At 32.1% G+C, this 6,957-nt stretch overlaps 1 long non-coding RNA gene across 1 annotated transcript; it reads left to right on the forward strand.

Annotated features, from left to right (window-relative positions):
* Positions 1 to 214: 214 nt before the first annotated feature.
* Positions 215 to 2,142, forward strand: LOC145156734 (uncharacterized). The gene is made up of 3 exons (XR_013736889.1): positions 215 to 720; positions 1,184 to 1,261; positions 2,090 to 2,142. It is a non-coding gene; the product is annotated as an uncharacterized LOC145156734 (long non-coding RNA).
* Positions 2,143 to 6,957: the final 4,815 nt, after the last annotated feature.

A 6,957-nucleotide genomic window follows, 5' to 3' on the forward strand; every position in this document is an offset into this window, starting at 1 on the left:
CCGGTTTTTAAACCCCCAAAAACCGCTTGTAAACCAAGCCGTTAAAAACGGCCGGTTTTGTTTAGAACCGTAAAAAACCAGTCTGGTTAAATCGGGAATAAAACCGGTTTAATGAACAAATTTGGCTCTCATATTCAGTTCAAAGGAGCAAGCCAGCTCAAAGTAGCGAGCCGATTGAAATGAGTCTTTAGTTTGTTCCTCAAAGCGTTGATAATGCCCTGTTTTATAGTTTCACTTTACCCTCTATTCCTTCTCACCCACTGATGTGGGATGTACTTCCTCAATCCTTAACACTTCTATTTCATTTACAATTTACAACATATATATATATCTACCTCTTTTAATAAAAGAATCACATGACATCTTTATACACAATGTTTATGCCAGGTGTCATCTTTCCTAAATATCATCCATTTAATTAGTAATATTAAGTAAATTTCAATTTTGAATTCTACCTTATTATTTGAATACCTAGAAATCAGGAATCAATTGAACGTACTTTTTTTGTAATTTGATAACTACCATATACACTTTGATTGACGTATTGGATGCGATCCTAATTATCCCATGTATCTTTCACTCCACTCGACATCGACGACGACGATGCTGGAAACATGTGGTTTTGATTTTGTGTTCACCCATGGCTGATTTGGTTATCTCCCGTCAATGCACTATCCACAGCCACCACCACTCACCCTGTTCTTCATCATTTGCCAATTGGTAAGATTGTTTTCAATTTGTACTTATCTTTTTTAAAGCTTCAACCTTAATGCAATCAAATAAGTTGGTTTAATAGATTTGAATGTGCACGACAACCATTCGATAAAATGCATACATGAATATAGAGTGGAGTTTTATTTTAGGTTTGCTCTATATTGGTTCTACAAGTTTCCTAGAGATAATCATATTTTTCTGGGAGTTACATGCTTGAAATTTATAATTAGATTCTTTTTTGAATTAATTTGTGTTAGATATATGTAGTTGCGCTTGAAATATTTATGTATTTTTTGCCCTGGAGGATGAAAGGTGGATCAATCTCTTCTCATAGAAGTTCTCCTTACATCAGAATGTTCTTTTTTTTTTGTCAAATTTATGAACATTTTTGTTATTGTAATACTTTTTATGGAGTGAAACATGTGTCCTTTGTCCTCACTATTGATGAATTATGACTTCTTTTTTAAAGGTTATGAAAAGCAGAACTAAATGCAAGAAAGAGGACAACAATATGAAAGACTAAATCAGTGACATGACAGCAAACAAGGTGAAGCATCATACTTCATCATTTTCGTTACACCATTGTACTAAACATGCCTCTTTTCTTTTTAGTTTTTTAGTGATTTGAGAAAAATGAACATAGCTATCTGATTGGATATTTTTGTTGTTTCGACTCATTACCACTTGACAACAGAGGACATGAGAAAAATGGGGAGTTCTTTATATATCCTGGAATGAATTTGTCATGTGCGAAATTACTTAAACACCCTTAGGAGAAAAAAGGATTAATAACATAACTCCAAAAGGAGGTCCAGGTTTCTTAAGATGATTATAGAGAACTACTAAATGAAAGTATGATACTATTTTTGTAGTTGAATTGTTTCGGGTTAAATGTTAGAAGTATATTTCTCTTTGTTTGCTTACTCTAATTTATACTATTACAAGTTGTGATTTTTTGTATTTCTCTTTTTTTATTAAAATGAAATGAATGATATCTTTGATCGCTATCACATCATTAAACTCTCAAAAGATGTAGCCATATAATTAGGTAAACGCTTAATAATATAAAAAAGAAGTACATCGCTTCTTACATTTTGATGATGATTTTTTATAGTAAAATGTTTTGTAGGTATTATTGTTGTTTTCTATCATGAAAGTAGCATGTTATTTTAATATCACAACGATAATCGAAACGAGTAGTTTTAATCATTTTTGTGTTGGGAAATTTACAAGAAATACCATCATTTTTTACTCATTTGAAATTTCCTTTTCATTTTTTTTAAATGACCTTTGTTTATGAATTTTATAATGTTACTAAATATTCCATGAAGAAACTAGCAGGAGCATGACTTACCCTACTTTGTTATGCTTGCAGTTATCAACATGACCATATGTAAGAGTATTGCCTAAGAGAACCACTAAGAAGAGTTTAACATCGTATAATAAAATAATTTATTTGTTAAATGCATTAGGTTGTTGCATTTATGTGTACATCCTTCACTTGCATTCTTAAAAAAGTAGCAAATAGATTATTTTCATTTATGTAACAATATGTTTTTGTTTCTTTTTTATGTTCATTTTTATTTGTTCCCAAACGGCATAATATGTTGTATCTTATGTCATGTCAAAAAAAGTTTCAAAAAATAACAACCTAGTTTCAGAAATAGCAATTTTAATAACAACATACTTTAAAAAAAATTGTCTATTAATAGTAACATACTTTCTGAAATGGCATCTTTTATAGAAAAAGTTTATAGAAAAAATATTTTTTTTTTAATTTTGATGTCTATTGCCTGCAATCTACTATTTTACTTTGAAATGATGTAATCCGGTATGAGTCTGATCACTAATGTCATTACTTTTGTACGAGTCTGATGATCATATGTTAATTAACAATATCACATTAATATGACTTTTGAGCATACTAGATCTTTCAATCCCCCTCTTACGCAAGACTCATATTAGACTAATATAGACAGTAGTGAACGTCTAGCAACATTTCACTGCCCCCCATCAACATACGACTGTGTGCCATTCTATCAACGCCCAATTCCCAGAAGCTCAAAGCTACAATTAGTGTATAAGGTAAGTTAATCAGTTATCCTTTTGTCTCATACATCTTGTTGAAAATGAGATACGGATCGCGATCAATCTCATTAGGTGTTTAACTTTTGGTAAGGCGCCTTAGATGTCTCACTCTCAACACATTAGAGGAACAAATCTTATCTTGACTACATAATCCTCTTGCATAGTTCACACTATACCTGAAAATGGATTTTATAATTGCCCGGTTAAGGATCAGCATTTGACCATATTAAAGCACAACACTCCCCAACTTAAGTCCCACTATGTATCTCAGGTGTTAAGGATACAAAGATAATACCTTTTAATCAAATATCACTCATGATAGCGATCCATGAGGAGATTTTGATGCGAGTCGGTTCAATACTAGTTCTCTAACAAGTACCTATGAAACTTGGTTACAACCCATTACCTACTTTCATCTAGTGAAAGTCAACCAATCCAATTTATATTAGTCTTACTTTATAACTACTTCCACAATTATAACTGACTATGAACTTTTAGAATAATAAAATTATTTATGGATTAAACATGTTAATATAGAACACAACAAGTATTGATGTTATGATCATATCCCAGTATATCAAAACATTATATAATAGTTGTTGTCACAATGTTCCAATATCCAAATACTAAATCCAAATCAAAATCCCATTTCTAGAATAATAAAGCCTTACAGCTGAAGTGTGACTATTCATACTTAGCTCAGAAGAAGGACTTTATTAATGGGTTCGACTAAACTTAATTTGTGTGAATTCTGCAAATACTATCATCTCCATATTTGACTTTACTCTAGGTATATATAAATATCATGGAAAATATGATTGGTGTTCTTTTCGTGACATAGAGTCTCTTAGCTTGATTAAGTATACTCTCAAAGTCAAAAACATTTCTATGTAATTCGTGAATGACAGAAATCAACATAGTTTTTCAATGAACACATTCATCCAATCATATTTGATTTCAACTTCTAAAGTAGTGTATTTTTATTTTGTAGTAAATTGTGTAATTATGTTTTGATTGGACCTCATTCCAGCTAAACTTATTCTTGATCCCACAACGAAGTCATGATCCAATTACAACTCATATATATATATATATATATATATATATATATATATATATATATATATATATATATATATATATATATATATATATATATATATATATATGTTTAGAAATCAGAATCTTATGTAGCTCTTTACAACAAGATTTTATTCTAAACTAATTATCTCATATATATATATATATATATATATATATATATATTCTCTTAGTTCTTCTAAAGTACTCGTAGAATGTTTCTATAGCCATCTGGTGACTTAACCATGTATCTAATTGGTTTTTTATGATATGCTCATAGCATGATCATATAGCATGTCTTATGCATAATATGGCATAAATGATGGATTCATTTGCCAAGAAAATCGAATATAAATCATTTCAGCTAGTTCAAACCTATGAGCTAGGTCCCTTTTAAGGCTGTTATTTTAATATCCAAACGATAATCGAAATGAGTAGTTTTAATCATTTCCATGTTGGGAAATTTACAGGAAATACCATCATTTTCACTCGTTTGAAATTTCCTTTTCAAGAATACATCCCGAGTTAAGGTGAAAAGCCTGACATGGACAGAATGTAATTTCTCATGATTAAGTATGTCTCATTCATATAATATTAGGAATATCACTCTGCTCCCACTAGTTCTTAGTAAACACACATGTCCTGTTCATTTTGATATAAAGCACACCTTGTGGTTTTATATAATAATCTAAACCACATTTAGATCATTATATAATTATGTATTTAGTAGATATTGGGTTTAGAAGCTTTAGTCCAACATAGGTTTTAAATATACAAAACATCTTTATAAGATAAGGATGGAGCCAAATTGGCTCGCATTTGCACCCCCCCAGCGTGCGCGCGCAAGAGAGAGCATTGGTTTTTATTAATCTTACAAAGGTAGCTAGTTTTTGTAGTTATAAACCAATTTCCTTTTTATTCTCCCACCAATATGGGATGAGTTAAAACCCACTTAACTCCTTTATTTTCTCTTCCAATTACCTTACTTTGACAAGTAATTTCTCATTCATTTTTAATCCGTTTTGGACGTGTGATATATCGAAACAAAGATATCACTGAGGAGAACATGAATATATAATCAATAGCCCGTTTTGATTATATTTAGAGTCCACAATTTGTGATCAAAAATGGGAAAAACCTATTTTCTGAAATTAGTAAAACTAATTTTCTAACAGTCCCCCACATGAATGATAATTGCTTCAACAATTTCAAGCTGCTTAGGTAAAATCCAGCAGTTGAATCATGCATAGGATAGGTAGGTGTTACCCTCTGAACCTTCCCTTAAGATACATATTTATTTTACTAGTAGACCGGTATACTCGATGTCCTTGAACTGTTCCTCCATTTGTGTAAATAATCAATACATATCTTACATGATTCTCCCTAACCTAGTTAGGTTCTCCTTGATGTGTCCGCTATGGTCGTGGACACTTGCCTGGTTTTGTAAGAGCTCTTAGGAACTTGCTCATTCAATTCCATTTGAAGCGACCCCACTTCTCTCTCACATAGGTGATTATATCATAATCATTAAAAGTTAAAGCTTGATGATTTCCAACTTATCATCAACATATGTTATATGCAAGTAGGTTGTCCCATTGAAACTAGATCTTGGGATCTCCAGTCAACTAGGTTGGGTTTTCCTTCGCAATAACTTATTCATTCATGGGTTTTATTCCCATTCCTTTTGACGATTTTTGCAAGTAACTCCCTATTTAACCCTTTGATTAGCGGATCTGCAATGTTATCCTTGGACCTTATGTAGTCAATTGAGATAACTCCAGTTGAGAGTAGTTGTCAAATGGTGTTGTGTCTTCGACAGATATATTGAGACTTACCATTATACATAGCACTTTGCGCCCGTCCAATTGCCGATTGACTATCGCAATGGATTGAGATTGCAAAAATTGGTTTAGGCCATCCTGGTATTCTTCCATAAATTATCATGGCCATTCAGCTTCTTCTCCACTTTTATCAAGTGCTATAAATTCAGATTCCATGGTGGATCTAGCTATAACTGTTTGTTTTGAATATTTCCATGATATGACTCCACCACCAAGTGTGAACAAAACCTCGATGGTTGACTTGGAATCTTTAATATTAGATATCCAATTTGCATCATTATACCCTTATATCACCTCGGGATATCTTGTATAGTGAAACCCATAAGTGCGAGTGTACCTTAAGTATTTTAATACTCTTCCAATGTTCATCACTCGAATTACTGGTATGTCTACTTAGTATGCTTATAGAAAAAGCTAATTCAGGTCTGGTACAACTTATAAGGTACATCAAACTACCAATAATTCTTGCATATTCGACTTGTGCAATGCCTTCACCTCTATGTTTACTTAGATGGTGACTTCTATCAATTGGTTTCCTAGCTACAGTAGTATCAATGGATTTGAACTTCTCAAGAATTTTATCCACATAATGGGTTTGATTTAAAGTAAGTCCATTTGCAGTCCTTGTGATTTTCACACCAAGGATGACATCTGCCAAGCCCATATCTTTCATCTCGAATCTTGCCTTTAGCATGTTCTTTGTTGATTGAACCATTTTATCGTTGCTACCAACAATAAGCATATCATCAACATAAAGGCACAATATAACATAACCCTCACTTGTGTTTTTAACATAAACATACTTGTCACATTCATTAATCTTGTATCCACTTTCCAACATCACATGGTCAAACTTTTGATGCCATTGTTTTAGGGCTTGTTTCAACCCTTATAATGACTTCACTAGTTTGCAAACCTTTGATTCTTGTCTTGGGGAAACATACCTTTCTAGTTGTTCCATGTAGATTTCTTCTTCTAAATCCCCGTTTAGAAAAGCTGTTTTAGCATCCATTCGATGTACTTCAATATTTCTTATAGAAGAGATTGCAAGTACCAATCTAATGGATGTAATACGTGTGACATGAGAGTACGAATCAAAGTAATCAAGGCCACTTTTCTGTCTATATCCTTTTATTACTGGTCTTGCCTTGTACTTGTCAATTGTTCCATCTTCTTTCATTTTCTTCTTAAAAATCCATTTATAGCCTAGTGGTTTGCAACCTTGAGGTAAATC

The sequence above is a fragment of the Lactuca virosa genome, chromosome 2, assembly GCF_052849685.1.
Source record: "Lactuca virosa cultivar CGN04683 chromosome 2, Lactuca_virosa_CGN04683_v6, whole genome shotgun sequence".
In the NCBI taxonomy this organism is placed as follows: Eukaryota; Viridiplantae; Streptophyta; class Magnoliopsida; order Asterales; family Asteraceae; genus Lactuca; species Lactuca virosa.